Genomic DNA, 19,747 nt, shown 5'->3' on the forward strand with positions numbered 1-19,747 from the left:
CTTGTGAGTTGAGGTTTGTTCAGCCCTGTCCATTCTGCCCCCTTCCAGTGGCAGCCTGGTCCACCCCACATACTGTGTAACGATGCACATTTGGGTGCTGCTGCCTTGACCTACCCTGACTGTTGTGGGTTCCTTTACCCATGAGTGATGGCAGATGGCATGGTCACACCTGGCTTAGACCATTGCAAGCCCAGCTTGTGAGGTAACCCAGGGGACTTGTATTCCAAAGGGTTGGGTCCACACAACCCCACAGAGTCTACCCCCAGACCAAGTTCTCTTGCGTGCTGGATATTGTCTTGATCCTGCCAAATGTGAACACTCCACAACTCCAACACTCAGTCGGGTAATGGTACCCAACACTGCCAAAGAGGCCGCCATCCATAGCTTTGGAGTGGGCTAGTGTGTGGCAATCAGTGATGTTCTATACTAATATCCCATCTCTGTATTCATAATTGAGCTGTTGCATCTGTCTTACTGAAATTATCTTCTGCATACTTCTCTAAAACCACCAGGTCTTGGTCCCCTTGCATGCTTAAACCTTTCAAGACCCTGTCAATGAGAATACGCGAAAATTCACTTTGCACCTACACCCAACCAGGTCTTAGTCATGAGTGACCCCAGGCAGCAACTACATATCTTGAAAACCCCAGAGTTCATTCTGCTGGGCGGCCAGCAGACAAAGCCTGGTACCACTTGGTGCACTGGCTGCCCTGGGGGAGGCAGAGGACTCGTTCACTGCCCTGCAGCATTGCCTTTGGTGTGAGTCCCCCGCATTGGGTCCGCCCCGGCAGGGGCACCCCCCACAGTTGCCACACTGAAGGGAGCTTCAGATGCCCCCGAGCCCAAGGCCCAAACTCCCAAAATGGAATTTAAAGTAATTTTTCTTTAGATGCAAAATGGTTTTGAAATCCATATAAATATTTTCTTCCAACTCTTTTCCTATACTTTTTAAGACCCTTCATTTGCAAAAAACTTCAAGTATTTTTATAACAAAACATTTATTCTTAAAGGTAGAATGGCAGAAGAAGACATAAGAAAAACAAAACAGCTTTGATTTGCTGGCTATCTCCTCCAAAGTTCCTAATGGCTGGGACTAAGGCTGAAAGCCAAGCACTCAGTGTAAGTCTCCTAGAGCAACAGAAGAGATCAAACCACTCAAGTTTTCCAGGGTCTGTGTAACAAGGAAACTGGAATAAAAACTGGGAGTCAGGTGTTGAACTCAGGTGCTGTAATATAAGATATGGGCATCTTTGTAACTATAGCTTTCATTATATTTGAGGAACAGAGCTGTCCAGTCTTGCAACGGGACTGTTTTGAAATCAACATGAATGTTGCATGTTCCTGTTACAGACATTAGTGTTTTATTTACTTCTCTTGGTGTGATTAAGTGAGAAATGAAGTATCTGGGACTTGAAACCAGGCACTGTAAGATGGACAGGATGCAGATACCTCAAGTGGTGACTCACCCAATCACTGTTAAACATCCAACCCAGGATTCAGGCTTCTCAATCAGTGAAAGAACCATTCAGCTAAATGCCTTCCACAAGCTCCTCATTTAATTCTATTTTTTCCCGACAAAAGTTACAATGCCTTCATAAATGACATGTACGTACCATCACATTGCTTAATGTTGTTTCAATCAATCATGGTTGTCATGCATGACAGCATTCTTATAAAACAATAATGAAACCAAAAATGTATTATGTCCCAGTATTAATATGGATCTTTATATATTTAAATACACAGAGTTGACATCGGAGTTATGTAATTACTGAGAAAATAGTTTTTGAAGATCTTCACGTCCACAAAGATCTTATTGGAATTATAACATTTTCTCATGTTTCCTTTACATTCCAAATAATTTCTATGTATAATATTTTAAAGGGTCTCATAAATATGTCTCATTTTTTATATTCTTTCAAACAATGCATTGATTTTGCATGTTTGTTTTAGCAAGCAATTAACTATGTCTCATTTTTAATAAGTCTTTAAATATTTGGAGGTCAATTGCTTTCAAATTGAATTCAAAAATATTGTTTATCATCTATTTACATTTGCAACATGATTATTGTTCTGTTGTTAATTTTTCATTCTCCCATTGTAAAATTTCCTTGAAATGACTTAAAATAAGATGAAAGACTTTGAAATATGACAGTTTTACTGTACTGTGTATGCAGGCAAAGAAAATGGTGCTTTAAGTTATTTTCCACTACTTTAATTGATTACAAAATAAAATGTAGTTGGCAGAATAGTAGAAATTCCAGAATACTGGTAGATAATTGAAATTATAACTAATAATGTATAAATAAAATTAAATTTCAATTTCAGTGATTAATGCTTATAGAAAAGGGTTTTTTTGGTCATAAAGTCAATATCAGAATTTTAATCTTTGATCATCACCATTGTTACTGTGAGTCATTCAAAATATTAATCTTTTATTTGAAGATATTATAAAACAATTTAGATTCAAAAACTAATAAAACAGATAGAAGTGTGCTTCACTTTATAGCTGCTTATGACAAAGTCTGTAGTCAATACACTGAGCTTCAGTGAAATCGTTCTATATTCCCAAACACACACACACACACACACACACAATGCAAAACAATTAATAATTTGTTAGCAGCTCTCATAATTCCCATGGGGTATTACCATATTATTTCATGTAAATTACAATATGCAGTACGTAAGAAATGACTTGCGTGATAATCAGGTACTTTTGGAGTAAAGAATATGAGATGGCAAGCAATATAATTCATGCTTAAATGATTTTCAATTGTTTTATTCTTTCAGCTTGAGAAAAATGGGTATTCTTGGCCCAAAGCAAAATATTTTCATTCATGGTAAAGTGGATACATGAAGATACTTAACCTATGCATCATCTTACAGACTTATCATTTATTTTGTTAAAAATCATGAAAACATCTCTGAACATATTTTAGTGCACATGGTGTATTGTTATTGCTTATATTCCTCAGGATCTACAGTAAGCATCTTGAACTTATGCTTCTTGTCTAATTGGAATTCTGCCCCCATTCCTCAGCCTCCGCTAACATTCATTCTGCCTTTGATTGCTCTAAGTTGGAATGTTTTGGATGTGTGTTGGTTGTCCTTCATTTTGATTCCATATCTCAGTTATTTTGAGTAATGTTTCATGAGTGTGGAAGTTCAGACATCTCTTCCTCTTGCTGAATTGGTTTATTTTGCACACACTCACAAGCAGGAATGCTGATAATAATCAGCATTATTTCGTAGTAGCTATTTTGTAAACATTTTAGGCATGTTTATTTTCTCAGAATATCTGCACTAATTTATATTCTTATTAGCATGTTGAGTGTTCCATTTCTTGATGTTTGTTGTAATATTCATTTCGTTTTATAATATTTAGTTTTAATTGTGAGACCAGCAGTTCTAATTTTATCTGAAGAAAACAGAAGAAATTCTTAGTGATAGTGGTCTGTGGTTTTTTTCCTTTTTTCTTTTCTTTAGCAATGACTTCAAGAGCAGAGGTTACAAAAGCAAGAAGCTTATTGGACAGAAGGAAACAGTCAACAAAATGAGGAGAAAATCTGCATAATAGAAAAGGCAATATATTAAAAGCATGTTTTTGGTCAAATATTAGCTCCATAAGAAGAAATAAAATAACCTAACAAAATGAACAGAGAACCTAAATAGATATTTAACAAAAACAGTTTTCAACAATTCAGTAGGTCCATAAAGAAATGCAAATTAAAACTATAGTAAAATGTCTCTTAGATTGTTGGAATAAACATAATCACAGAAATTCATATACGATTTCTCTCAATTTTTATTGACACACAATGTTTAAAATTCCAAAATAATTTTTGGAATACATTATATTTGGGGCACAAATTATAATTAAAAATTGTGAGCAAAAGAAGTTTGGAGTTTGAGTGTGAATGTGTGTGTGTGTGTGTTTCCTAAATAGGCTTGAGATTTTTTTTTAGAAAAAAAAAAAACTGTAACTGAGAGAAATTCCTGTTGATAAGGAATGGATAAAAGAAAACTACTGGCATTTGTCAGGAGGCTGTTGTAAGGAAATAACGCATCTTCTTTTCTTCAGAGAGCCTGTTAACTCGCTTACAATCTGGGTGATTCTCTGAGTTCCCCTCTCAGCACCTGGGATTAGAGCAGGCTGTGCAAACGCTTACAGTGTGATGGCTGGCATTGGGAAATGAGTCTCAGCAGTTTACCAGCACCACGTAAATTTGCTTAACAATACTGAGGCTTATTTGCCCTGGATTTGAAAAGAGTACCCACATTTAATTTTATGAAGTGATTACATAGCAAAATACAGGATTTTAGTAACCATGGAATTTAAAAACCAAGGCAGATAAGATATGTCTTTTGTATTCCTGCTCAATAACTGAAATTGCATTTTTGTTAAGGTTCAAAAAAAAACCCCTGATTTCTCATACACTGGAGATTTTCCTAATCTCACTCTGTAATTCAGTACATGGAAAAGCCAGAGACACAAGGGAGAGCAGTTTAACAGGCAACCTGATACTACAAAAATAGAATCTGAAACTCAAGGAAAGAGAGCCCAAATCATGTACTATGAAACAAAGAAATAACTCTGTTGATGATTCAACTTGCAGAAATGATTACTATTTTTCTTTCTTTCTTTAAGTCTTTGTTGTCATTTTCAAAAATATTTATTTATTTTTATTACAAAATCAGATATACAGAGAGGAGGAGAGACAGAGAGGAAGATCTTCCATCCGATGATTCACTCCCCAAGTTACCGCAACGGCTGGTGCTATGCTGATCTAAAACCGGGAACCAGGAAGCTCTTCCAGGTCTCCCACGCGGGTGCAGGGTCCCAAAGCTTTGGGCTGTCCTTGACTGCTTTCCCGGGCCACAGGCAGGGAGCTGGAAGGGAAGCGGGGCTTCTGGGATAGAACCGGCGGCGTCCCTAGGTGACCCTGGGCGTTCAAGGTGAGGACTTTAGCCGCTAGGCCATGCCGCCGGACCCTATTTATTTAAATCTAAAGGAAATAAAATACTAAGAACAAGGTATTATAAATCTAAATAATATCAGAGATTTTGGGGAAAAGCAATTTGTGGGCAAAGGGCGACTTCAGACTGAACTAACTTAGAAAAAATCTAACAGTCTAGAAGTTACTTTTGGGTAAGGCATTCTAAATGAATAGAATATGCATGATCAATTATCCATAGTCATTATGTATAGTAATAATTAAATATTTGATAGGTTACATACATTCATTTATCATATATTTTTACCTGCCAAATTAATATCTTGTTTGAAGATCCAGTATAACATTCAGATAGAAAAGTTTCAATTATTTGTGATATTTTCCTGAATATAAAGAGCATTTTAGAACACCAAAAACACAATATCAATATCATGTTAGGAATACTTAATGACAAAGAATCAAATCCCTGATTCCTTCCCTTTGTTATTTTGATGCTGCTTTGATTCAAAATGATGGAACTCTTTCTAAGTATGTAATCATCTGAAGTATTGTGCTTATAAGTTGGTTATACAATGTTCATTTATTTCAGAGTTGAGTGTTATATATTATATCCGTTTTATTGCCTGAATTTTTTCTTGTCATTTTTTCTTCAGGGTTAGGATTAATGATTTATAAAGGAAACAAGAGTAATTACAGTAATAGTGATGCCATTAGAAAGAAGTACAATGGAAAATTATGCTGATTGCAACAATATGCAACAATCACATGCTTTAAAACACATGGTGAAAGAAATAGTGAGTAAGAATATCTATTGGATACTTGCTGCTAAAATCTTTCGCGAACCATTGGAATGGATGCTGGCCTATAATTTTCATATGTAAATGAAGAAAGGGTTAGATAATTCAACATATAATAAGATAAAAAAAACATATTTTCACATAGAGTTCTATTTTCACAATGAAATTGGTGATATATGTTAATTTTTGACTATAAAAAGTTCATAATGTAAATTTATTGTTAAAGAAATGTTTATTATAGGATTTTCAGGTAAATACTACAATGTTGTAGTGGCACTGATGGAATGAAATATCAAATCTAGGGTTGGAATGATGAAAGAGCACCGACTGTATTGAAAGAAGAATTGGACCTTACTGCACTACTAGTTTGGAATTGAGGCTCTTTGAACATGGAGGCAGGGCTCTGTGAAGCTGAGTCCTCACCACAGATATGGATGCAGTGAAATTGGTACTCAAGGTGGTACAAATTCCAAATCTATATTCTCTTTAGAAAGGACTTGATGAAGCCAGAAAGTATGGCTGAGAAAGGGAACCGATAAGATGCTCTAGTGATCAAGTCCAGTGGAGACATCAACGGGAACATTAATAAAAACACCAAGTCAACTTCACGAAAATAACAAAGACCAGGTGGGAGACTCCAGGGCCCCATCTTTTCAGATTCATAAGCCCCATTACAGATAGGAAGACGAGCTACTGCTCTACGGGCATGGAATGTTGATTCACACATGGCAGAAGGAAATCAAATTCAATGTGAATGTCAGCCAACAGAAAGCCTGGATTGCCAGATTACTTTATCACTACCCTCAACCTGGCAGACAAGCTACAGGATGTGAATCAGAAGATTGACCAGGTCCTGGTGATCATGAAGCCCAGATGTGACGCACCTGGGAAATACAGCTGATGTGCTGCCTCTATAGCATTCAGCAGACAGCAAGAAATTGCAGAACTACTTTCATACTTTGATAAAGAGATAGATGTCTTTAAGCAAATTTAAGCAGAAAACCTGAAACTGTGGTTGAAAGAATTGAATCACAATACTGTGCTACCAGCAATCCATATGAACAACTGTTTGAGTTCCATGACTACACTTCCTATCCAGCTTCCGGACCATACTTTGGGAGTGCAGCACAGGATGGCTCAAATCCTTGGGCTGCTGCATCTTTGAGGGAGACCAGAAGGAGGATTCTGGATCCTGGCTTCAGATCAACTCAGCTCCAGCTGTGTTGAATGATTGGATAAATGGAAGATATGATTCTCTATATGTCTTGCCTCTTTTTGTAACTCTGCCTTTTAAACAAAAGAAAAATAAATCTTTACACAAACCACATTAAAGCAAACATAAAATGAGGTAAAAGCCTCGGTAGAAGAGCTCAGGACAAAGACGAGTGAGCTCAAAGACAGGTTCTCCAGTAATGTGAAAATATTTTAACTGCATTACTTTTGCAACACAAATATAACACAAGATTAATCTCTTACACAAGAAAAATGACAGTGAATTTATGTTAAATGGCATGTGAAATAAGTTCCTGTAAAGAATGTTTTCATGTATAATAGAGATGTCCACTTGCTTCTGACTATCTTTGATATTACAAAAGTTTTAAATATATATTTTACTAGATTGTTTCACCCTAAAATAAATGATATGCAAGATTCCTTTTTCAACTCTCCTGTTAATAATTTTTTTTTGCATTTTAAGTATATGTGCTATGTTTTGAGAGAAAAACATTGATCTATATAAAGCATCTAAAATGATTTTTAGAGAGAATACCTATTTGTGTTAAACAATTTTTAAAATGCAAAAAAGCATATATTTGTGTATGTTACCAACTAGAAATATATCCTTTGTAGAAAAGCAGTGTGTTCATATTGCAATAATTTGTAAAACCAAGCCAGCATTTCACATGTTTTCTACCTAACTTATAAAAAATTATAATCTCAGATAATTCATGTTTGACCGGTACTTACACTTCTTCCTTATGAACCTTAGTTTTGTCCCTGATTTTTCTTTTCTAAATCTGTTTTTCGAATCCACCTGCAACTGTGTTCATCTAAATGTGCAAAGCTGCCACTGTACCCCCAAGATAGGTAATATTCTTCCAGAGTTTTTGTTTCGGCTTTAGCTGTTTGCCTATTCTGTCACGACATCTGTTGTGGTACGAAACTACCTTCCCCCCTTTTCTCGGGCAAACTGAGAAGAGTGCATGGATGAATCAATGGACACAGCAGCTCTTATCAGATGAACTCATTTGCCATAAACGCCTTTGTTCAAATGTCTGTGGAACAATGTTCCCGTTTTCCTGTCATCACAGATTTCAAATCTGAAGATCGTTACACTGAAATGTGTTCATCCTAGATCTGAAGTATAATTTCATTATCTGATATATGAAGCAACTTTGCATTTTCTTAATCTGACTGTCCGTAACCAGCTAGATGGAGCAGAATCTGGCAGTTCTGCTGAGCTGAGAAGAGTCCTAGCTGAATGTCTGCCTGGATTATTTTAAATCATATTTCAAAATTCTTAGGTTAGTGTTATTTAAATGCTCATTCTAAACTTGTGATATCTGGACAATCATTTCTGTGACTCAATTTTAGGGTCTTGCAATCTCTTGGTCATATTAGCTTGAAAACGCAACAATGTATAAAAACTAATAGCCAGTTTGAAAACAATGCACCAGCACAAATATAATTCCTTACAAAAAATGGAATTCTGTAATTAGGAAATTGATTTAAAATTAGGTATTGAGTGTCTAATCACACAGTACATTTCTATATAATCTACATTGAAAACATGGTGTCAAACCAGAAATGATCTTAGCACAGGTCGGTGCTATACATTTTTTTGTGTGCTTTGTGTTGTTTTCCTCCTTTGTATCTTTTACAGTCTGCTTCATGTCCGTTGCTTTCTGAATTACAGAATTATTCATTCACCTGTGGAAGATTTCATACTCTGAACTTGGCTATGCTGTCTCACTTCATAGTCTCGGTCAATTCCAAAATTAGTTAATCTAATTTGTCTCAGGTCCTGAAGGTTGTTTATTACGTTTTATGATAGAAGCATTAATAAAACAGCTCATTCATATATGTTAATCAGCAAGAACTGGTTGTATTTTAAATAACGCTATTAATTTTTAAAAACTTATTTATTTATTTAATTGCACTTTTGATTTATCTATTTCTTACTAAAATACAGTTGTGATTTCAATCAAAATATTGTCAGAGGAAACCAAAACTAATAACAGAATGGGCTTTAAATCTAGGTGTTGACATTTTCTTGAGTGATTCATGCACTTTTTGGGATGATGGAATGCTGTATCCAAGGGCCAAGGATCAAATCCTTGTCCTGCTCCCAAATTAAGACTTTTTGTGATGTTCAAGCTTGGAGGCAGCAGCTAATTAGTGCAAGTGACTTGTTTCCTGCCGTCTATCGGGAGACTGGACTTAAGTTCCCAAAACCTGGCTTTGCTGTACACTCCCGTTTGTAGGGGGCATTTCAGGAACTGTCAAGAAATGCTTGCCTTTTCTTTCTTTTCTTCCCTTTATTAGTTCCCTCCCTGCTTCCATCTTTCTTTCTCTCTGTGAGAAATAAGTGTTTACAAGGACACATTTGGAGCTTAAATAGGAAGTATTATAAATAAATAATAGGCAGTATACTATAAAGTCAAGAATACTGAAGGACTATCAAAGTAGGAAAAGCAAAATATTAAGTAGCATTTCAAAAATAACAGTATTTTTAAAACACCAGTTTATGATTAAAAATATACTCTTTTTGGGCCCGGCGCGGTCGCACAGTGGTTAAGGTCCTCACCTTGCATGCCCGGATCCCATATGGGCGCCAGTTCTAATCCCGGCAGCCCCGCTTCCCTTCCAGCTCCCTGCCTGTGGCCTGGGAAAGCAGTCAAGGATGGCCCAAAGCTTTGGGACCCTGCACCAGCGTGGGAGACACGAAGAGGCTCCTGGCTTCGGATCGGCATAGCATTGGCCGTTGTGCTCACTTGGGGAGTGAATCATCAGACGGAAGATCTTCCTCTCTGTCTCTCCTCTCTGTATATCCGCCTTTACAATAAAAAAAATAATAAAAATAAATCTTTAAAAAAATATATATATACTCTTTTCATTGAATATTACATCACATTGAGTGAACGCACACTCTCATTTTTCTAGGGAGCCAAATTTTAGATGTTCACATACCTATTAATATATATATTATATATTATATACATGCACCACTTTAAATACCCATAATAAGTGCTTATATTTGTATGCATGTGTATATGTTTACATATAAATGAATCTGTGCCGAGTTAGTAGCTATTATTTATATACTGAGCAGAGAGGAGAAAATGAATGTCTAAAACCCACTTCATAAAAGTACTTTGCCATATTTTCATAAGTTCTTCTGTAAATTTCACTGGCAGATGCTTCTGTCTGAGATTCTACTGAAAGGAGCCACTATAGAATTCTGAGTAAAGTTCAAGGTTTTTAATTCCTGGTTCAAAACCCATTAATTTCCTTTTTACTCTGTGAGTTCTGTTGACCTTTATAATAATGTGAAAAAGTGTACCAATACTGAAGGATAAAGATAAAAATGAGTTTCTAAGTCAAAAGAAAGAAAGAAAGAAAGAAAGAAAGAAAGAAAGAAAGAAAGAAAGAAAGAAAGAAAGAAAGAAAGAAAGAAAGAAAGAAAAGGTAAATCAACCACAGTCTTGCTCAAGTAACACTAAGGCTCTGTATGCAGGCAGTGACTAAGTGCTTTTATTGTTGCTGTATGTGAATGAGACTATCTGCATCAAGTGTTTTGATAATTTGGACAATATCTAAAGCAAATGCAAACAAATTTTAAGCAGAAATATATGTATTTAAGCAGGAATGCATTCATTTACTTACACAATTCATGTTAATATATTATAATGCCATTTGAAATTTATTATTAGCAACAATAATGCTATTGTAACAGTACTAACAACTCTGAAATCTCATTATAAGCTCTCTTCCACAAAAAGAGGTCATCCTTAAAATGATGCTTTGTTCTGTCCAATCCTCAGCTCCTCATGCATTTTGTGTTTTATTGTGTTTTATTGTGTTTAGATCATTCTACTTAATATCACCAAATGCAGTCTAAGGGATGAAATGAGAGAAAGTAAAGATCCTTGTTCAATGTGAATGTGTCTTGTTAGGGTAAAATAGAAAAATCAGCTTGTATCAGGAACACTGGTGCATTGCATCTTTAAAAATAACTACATTAAGTAATATATTGTTTTTCAAAGAATGCAGTGGAAGTTCACAGAAAAAATAAACATAAATTACACAGCAAGTGAGTAAAAATGAAGTGAAAACCATGAGTCTTTTTTCCACCTGGAAAGTGGTTACAGTAATATTGTGATATGGCCCCCCATCATGCTTCCAGCTAAACTTTGACTAAAAAAAGTAACTTGATGAAAAAATGCTTTCCTGTTAAATCTGAGCCTAAACAATTGGAAACAATTTTTGTTGAGTTTACTTGAACTAATCAGGAACTCTTTCCTGAAAAAAAAATGCTTATTAAGATGGAAAAATTTGAGAATACATGATTAAAATATTTTAAAGACAATATCCACACAGATATTAATCACCTCAGAATAAATTCTTATATTTTATTACAACAAGGAACTTCTTTAGAGTTTTCTTTCCTAAAGCAGGTCAAATTTATCAGTTATGGTCTCTGTAACTCAGTATATTGGATCTAACTACTTTGATTTAATCTTTCAATATATCATAACTTGGGGAATTGCATGTGCTTATCCTTTCTGAAAACTAACATTGAGAAGCAATCTCTGATTCTCCTTTGTAATTTAGCTGCTTTTGTAATAACTTAATAGGTTATTTTAGAGCAAGAATGTGAGTTTGGTTATCTCCAGATATGTCCTCTTTATCAAATATCAGAGTTCTTTAATTTGAGTTGGTTTAATAGCCCTTAATTCTCTTAAAATTTCAGAGGGGACAAAAGCACAGTTACATTTTCTGTGGCATTTGATGAGATGCATTGGTAAGACCTGTCTACTTGAATTCTGGGAAGGAAACAAGATTTTCTTGGCTCTTAAAAGGATTTATAGGGAGACTCACAAACCAACCATTCAAGGGTCGTTTCCCCATTCATATGGATATGGGATTTGGATTTTCTCATGATTCTGGTGAGCTCAAAGGACATGAGATGAACTGTAACTGTGCACTGAGAGTTTCTATTCCCTATATTTGGAAGAAAACTACTTCTGCTTGGTTTATGTCCAGTGACATCTAGGGAAATAAAAGTGACAAAAGCTAGAGTTTGCAATTTTTTTCCTGCAAGTGCAAAAGAGCCAGAACAATGTATTATCTACTGTTTACATATTACCACAGCCCCCAAAGAGTCTAGCAATCTTAAATGTTTAAATCATACTAGGCAAGGAAAAATATTTTGCAAACCTGTATTTACATTAATGTTGAAAATGACCTAGTGCTAGTGAAAAATTCAGAGTCATGCATTCATTCAGAAAATGATGTTTGTTTAATTATCACTAGGGAAAATCTAATAATTAATCGAGGCAAATGATGTTGATCCTTTAGAAAGTATTACAAGTGAAACAATGTATAAACACGTGGAAAGCAATTGGACAGAAAGACTCCAACTTAAAGCCCCTCAAAACATGTAACAGCAATTCACATCTACATTGCCTTGCAAATTAGCAGCATCGTGGCATTGTGACATTGGAAAAGTCCACTGCCTGAAATCTTAACTTGCCAGTCGGCTAGTATATTATGGTAGAACTTACATTTTTCCTGTGGGTGTGGGAATGGGGCTTGTCAAGGATAAGATACAGAAAATTTGAGTTTAAAATTAACTATCTCGGGGCCCGGCGCGGTGGCGCAAGTGGTTAAGGTCCTCACCTTGCACGCCCGGGATCCCATATGGGCGCCGGTTCTAATCCCGGCAGCCCCGCTTCCCTTCCAGCTCCCTGCCTGTGGCCTGGGAAAGCAGTTGAGGACGGCCCAAGGCTTTGGGACCCTGCACCCACGTGGGAGACCCGGAAGAGGCTCCTGGCTTTGGACCGGCATAGTATCGGCTGTTGCGCTCACTTGGGGAGTGAATCATCGGACGGAAGATCTTCCTCTCTGTCTCTCCTCTCTGTATATCTGCCTTTCCAATGAAAAAATAATAAAAATAAATCTTTAAAATTAACTATCTCAGAAATAACACAAAATGGGCATCTGAACTCAAAAGAGGCAGTTTCTATTACACATTTTTTCCTCAGAAGTTTGAGCCCTCCCTGACATGTTAGCTTATCAGCCAAAGTCCTCAGTTGCAAACACAGGGATACCAGCTTCTCTGCTTTCCATCCAGGTCCCTGCTTGTGGCCTGTGAAAGCAGTAGAGGATATACCAAAACTTCAGTTGGGGCACCCGCAACAGACACCCGAAAGAAGCTCCTGGCTTTGGGTCAGCTCAGCTCCGGCCATTGCAGCCACTTGGGAAGTGAACCAGCAGAAAGGGAATCTATCTCTCATTCTCTCTGCATATCTGTCTTTGCAATAAAAATAAAACAAATCTTTAAAAAATGAGCCCTTAGTTCTTCTTTTCTTTTTTAATGCGGACCAAATGAGAATGTGAAAATTAAATATGCTTCTGCAAAAAGGTGACCCCTTTGCGGAGTTAGCATTGGTTTCAAACAGGTTCTTGTCCTTCCCCATCCCACTGACTGACACGCCAGTGAGCAGACTATCTACTGTGTTTACATGGCTTTTCTGTTTATGAAGATCGGCACACCTTTTTTTTCATGTAAGACACATGCAAGAGAATTCCACCTCAGGAATTAAGACTTTGTTGGAACAAGCATTTAGAACCAAAATAAAAAGTTTCTGAAAACCAAATGCCTTTTCTAGGTATATTGATCACTGGGATGTTTATAGTTCCAATATCCAGGAGTATGAGTTTTCAAATGTTTCTAAGTATTTTATTAATAATTATCCATCACATATTAAGATGATGTATTATCAATATTATTAAGTATAAATACAATCTTAGTGATAATTATCAATCTTAACATTTTACACTTTTAAGTGTGAGAAATTAAAATCTCTAATTTATTATGCAAGAAACTTGGAATATCTTCACAGTAATTTTTGGCTGATTTTTTCGTTTGTTTCACAACAGAGTTACAATATCTGATCTTTCTGCAAATTTGTCTCTAAGAGAAGCACGAGTTCTACAAAAGATGAAATTTATGTGTTTGGCATTGTATAGTTGAAGTCCAGTCCAATTTACCCTATGAAGTTGCTTCAACAATTGCCATGCTGAAGATCAGTGCATTAGATGATTGTTTTAAGCGAAGAAGAAACAGTATACTTTTTAAGTACTCCTGACATTGCCTATGTCATTCCTATCTCATACTTTCACATTATCTTACTGAAGTTAATAATACACATTGACCAATGATATATGAAGATAACACATTCCCAAAATGTTATTACAGCACTAATCCTCCTACAAGGAAGTTACAAACTGATTTGGTCTTGCATGTTTAAAAGAATGTTTAGCATAGGATTTAGCTCTATCCTATCAGTGTTGTGACACAAAAGTATATATTTGATTTGTGACAAATGAATGCATTATGTTGATGGCAACCATACTCAAATATAAAGACAAAATTCTACAGCCTGCAACATTGAGTCTCGGCAAAAGGCTTTCATGAATGTATCACACCAGTTGTTATTTCTGAAATACTCATATTTATAAAATTAGGAAAATTGGGCCTGGTACCCTAGCCTAGCGGTTAGAAGTCTTGTCTTGCATGTGCTGGGGTCTCATATGGGCACTGGTTCTAACCCTGGCGGTCCCATTTTCCCTCCAGCCCCCTGTTTGTGCCCTGGGAATGCAGTCTAGGACAACCCAACGCCTTGGGACCCTGCACCCATGTGGAAGACACTGGGCCCTACATGTAGTGTGGTAAAGGAGAGTTTGCTAATTTGCGAAGAGCCAGCTATTGGATCCTATATGTCACTGGCAATTCTGGATAAATAAATCTGCTGAAATGAATTATTATTTGGATGATTTTAATGGCATTAATGTGATTTACAGGGTTGCTGTAATTCCATGTAGTGAAAAAGTGAAACTAAAACTTATAACGCAGCTATACACCATAAACATGTCCTCTGGCTAAAGGGATTGTTAGGATTATGAACAATGTGGAAGCTCTGGTGTACTCAGAGGCAGTCCAACTCTACCAAAGGAAAGTATTCTAAAACTATGAAAGATAGTTCCTTAGGTTACTACGGTGCCTCAAGTATCCAAGGTTGATTTTGTCACTTGTCTAGTTTCAGTTAGCAGCATGTAAGTTAACTAGATAGGGCTGTGATTTCACAATAGAGAATGAACCAATCTGATTATCCCCTTTGATCATGTCTTCTCTTACGAGGTTTAGTAAGCTGAATGTATGTGAGGGTTTATACAGTTTTGCAGGCTGCTTGTCAGTGACTGCTTTGGTATTGTCTATCCCGTCAGCAATATTTCTTATATCCATTTCTAAAACCTGCCATCACTGGGGCAGCTTATAGCATCTGTAGTGTTAATAGTAGCTCTGGTATAGTGTTCACTCATTAACTATGGAACAGTGGAGCCAGGTCTCTATATTATCCTTAAGAACAGCAGGAATCTGGTAATTCAAAGATAACCTTTAAAATTCTCACCAGGGGTATGTCACCTGTCAAACTAGTGCAGAGCTGCAGGGATTATAACAACATTACATCAATTTTATCTATTTAATGAACTTCCCCAAATCATTTAATTCATTATTATAAGATTCCTTGACCATGAGACTGATGAGATTGACCGTGACCATGATCATCTGTGATGTATAACAAATAACTCCTAACATGTAGTATTTCAAAAATCATCTTCTATTGCTCATGATATTGTGGGTTAGAAAGTGAGAAAGTGCTCAGCAGGTATTTAGTCACTGAAAACTTCAACAGGAACTCGATAGCCAACATTGATTACTCTCACAGCTGGGAGCTGATGATGCCTACTGATTTTTATGTGTGACATGGTGGAGGATGTTGTTTCTGTGAAGTTAGACTTTTCTAAAGTCAGATAACTGTTCTGAAATAATGCATCTTTAGAGTAACAAGTGGAAGAAGCAGTCGTCTTCTCTGATACAGCTGCATTTGCCACCAAACTCTACCTTTGCTCCACTCTATTGGTCAGAAAAGTATGAGGCCCTCACTGGGGAAAGAATTAAATTAGGGAAGGAAAACTTAATTGTATGATAATATATGTGAGATGTAAAATAATTTCGTGGCTATCTTCATTGCTGAAATTTGCAAATTTTGTAATTATTGTATTTATTTTGATGATGTTTACACAGTTCATCAGGGTGGGAAGGATCAAGAGTTTAAGGAAACTGTGTGAGACAATTTTTCCCAAATGTTTTTTTTTTCTTCCTCTGTATCTGAGGAAGGGCAAAAATAATGGCAGAAGCCATACTCAGCCTCCAACCACCTCAGTACACAGGAATGGGGTATGACCACCCAATATCATTCCATTGTCTCTGATGTGGAGCATATTCCAGGGATAATCGCTAGTTCTGAGATGCTGTTGATCTTTCCAATCCAAGGATGAGGAAATCCTTCCACCTTTCATCGGCTGACATAGTCCACCTTAGAATCTCCATTCACCCAGAAATGTTCTATCAAGACTTGGATGGAGCAGTTCCTCAATTTTTCTGCTCTCCTTCTTCTGCTATGATACCAGGTGTCCTTTGCAAGCCCCTGTGGACTATAATATCTTCCATGTACATTTGGATATGCCGTCCAGGGTTACACTTTATCCATTGAGGAGGTCCAGTTCTGATATGTGCACTCTAGTATTAGTCCACCAATCCTGAATTGCTCATCATGGTTGGGGTTCTGAGTCCAGTGGTTCAGATGAAGGGCTATCCAAAGAGACTTGATCTGAGGTGATCCTAGACCTGACCCTTGTGTGTGCTTGCCAGTATGGGTTCGGCATTGGTCCATCACCCTCATCAGCCTACTCACACACTGCAATTGTTGGGTTACAGCCTCCATTTCCTAGACAAGGGTCTGTGGCCCCGACCAATCCAGTCCACAGCACTCTCACATATAGCAGCATCAGTTGTAGTCTAATCAGAGTGACACCAAACTATGCCCACTAGGCCTGCCCCCAGACCTGGTCCCTATGCTTACCAATATGTACAGCAGACTATCCCAGTCTGTTCCATATTCCATTGAACTCTCATATACATCAATGGCCATATTTCAATCAAATTGAACCTACTATCGTGTCCACATTCATGCTGACAGTTGTTGTTGCCTGTCTATCCAGGTCCTTCCCCAGCGCTGGTTCTCATGCTCACCAATGGGAATTACATCTCTTTAGAGAGGTGTCCACTGTTACCCTACTGGGACTACTCCCAGTTCCAGAACTTCACTCACCAGGTCATTCTGCAGTCTAGCTTAACAGGATTTGCTTCCAGTACTAGCACCTGTCATCCGATTCTATGGTAAAGCCCAACCTGCCTTAACTTGCTCTGTCTCATGCTTCAAAAAGTGGATACAGTCAGTTAGCCCAGATTGCCTCTCTCCCTTGTTCAGCTCACATGCAGGCCTACAGGTTTTGTTTCCTGCTCTGCCCCACCTTTCAGGTCCTATCCTCATACTGGTAGATGCTGCAGCCCAGTCTGGCATAGCCTGTCTCACTTTGGCATTTACCAGTGGGTACTACAGCCTGGTCCAACTGGTCTGCCCCTGATTCCAATTCATGTTGGTGGGTGCTACAGCCTAGCCCAACCAACCCAACTCTCAGTGCCAGCCATAATATGAACTGGTTGGTGTTGTGACCTGACCCAACCTGTCCTGCACCCCTTCCTGGTTCTCAGATCTGCCAGTGGGTGTTGTAGACTGACCTTGCAAGCACCAGGATTCCATATGGGCATTGCTTTAAATTCCATCTGCTTCACTTCCCATCCAGTTCCCTGTTTGTCACTTGGGGAAGAAGTAATGGATGGTACAAGACACTGTCACCCTGTACCCATGTGGGAGACCTAGAATGAGTTGCCGGTTACTGGCTTTGAGTCACTTCAGAGCCAGCCCTTGAGAAATTTGGGGGAGGAACTAGGATGTGGAGGATTTTTCTGTCTCTTCCTAGCTCCATACATTTGATCTGCTTTCCAATAAAAATAAACAAATAAAAATTATACATATTGCTTGCTTTGATGGTGTTTAGGACGGTATTTTTTGCACTAATTTATTCCATATTCACTGTACAGTTTATTCTGCATGTACCCTTTCATGATTCCATCAATATCAGAGACTCTAAACTACAATGGAGCAGATATAAGAAATCTGAACATGTTTATAGTTGGTTTCTGAGTAACAGGCTAGCATCTTGCATGGGAAGGGAAAATATGTTTCTCTCTCAGAGTGTGAGAATGGTCAGCAAAATGTAGGGCAGGCCTCATGCTTCTTATTTGAAGGAAGAATCAACAGATTACAAGTTCCAAAACCATGAGCCAAGTTGGTTTTGTTTTGTTTTGTTTTTTGTTGTTGTTGTTTTCTGAATCTTTTATTTGACTGCAGGAGCAAAGATAGACCATTTTCTGCTGACAGTACAGGCACGATACCAATGATTTTCATTGGAGGTAGAATAGCCATGACTTGAACTCGTGACTGTATGTCATGCCTGGGGACACAGGTGACAGTTTTACATGTTTAAGTGACACCAGTTGAATTCATAATGGATTTGAACTTTACATGTTACTTTAGAACTTTGCTGGTTTTTGATGTACATTAAATGACATACATCTGTTATTAAATGGCAGACACATGGATTACAACACATTAAACATTGTTTCACTTTGAAGACAAATTGCAAGAATTCTTTGTGATGTATTAGATGCAGACAATTTATGGGAATGAGATGTCTTGGCAACTAACGTAAAATATAGGTACCTTTTTACTTTCACTATCTACAATAGAAGCTCATAACCTTAGAATGAATAATTAATGGAGAAGAGAGAACTTGTGTAGGACTATATTTCTTATCTCTGTAAGATCCACGCTTATTAGTTGCTAAAGATGAAAAATGTGTTTCATCATATGACCTAGGGAAGAGATGACAGAAATGATCACCACAGCATTGACTGTTGCTATAGATTATATAAACTGGTTTCTAAACCAAGTTTGCCAAGGCCAGATGCCTGCAACTTGTGCAGGCTGTTATCTCGTTATTGCAGAAGACACATCAAATTAGTTCTCACAGTATCCATGTGACGCCAGGATCAAAGAAATTATAATCAGAGATTATCAAGTATCAGCCATGTGCTTACAAAGGAGGACAAAGCAGGTACATAATATCGGACCCAGATGTAAGCAATGTAATGAATAATGGAAATTAATATAATGGGGATACTGCCAAAGAGATTTACTGAAAGAAACAGGTTTTTGTAGGGTCAGGAATTATCTCTCCCAAACTGAAATGTTACCATGTATCATAACATACACACACATTAACTCAATTGGAAAGCAACACAGTAACAGTAAAATTAAGATAATTTGGCCAGCATGGTGGCCTAGTGGCTGAAGTCCTTGCTTTGAACACCCGGGATCCCATTTGGACACTGGATCTAGTCCCGGCGGCTCCACTTTCTATTCAGCTCCCTTTTTGAAGCCTGGGAAAGCAGTTGAGGACAGCCCAAAGCTTTGGGATCCTGCGTCCATGTGGGCGACCTGGAGGAAGTTCCTGGCTCCTGGCTCTGGATCAGCACAGCACTGGCTGCTGCGCTCACTTGGGGAGTGAATCATTGGACGGAAGATCATTCTCTCTGTTTCTCTTCCTCTCTGTACATCTGATTTTGTAATAAAACTTAATAAATCTTGAAAAAATATAAGTTGATTTATATCAATGTTGTCATAAAGTGTACATGTGTTATATAGTTGAAGTTTATACTTTTTCACTTTAATATCTACA

This window comes from Ochotona curzoniae, unplaced genomic scaffold (assembly GCF_017591425.1).
Source record: "Ochotona curzoniae isolate NIBS_2020 unplaced genomic scaffold, NIBS_Ocur_1.0 scaffold_4506, whole genome shotgun sequence".
NCBI classification, from domain to species: Eukaryota; Metazoa; Chordata; class Mammalia; order Lagomorpha; family Ochotonidae; genus Ochotona; species Ochotona curzoniae.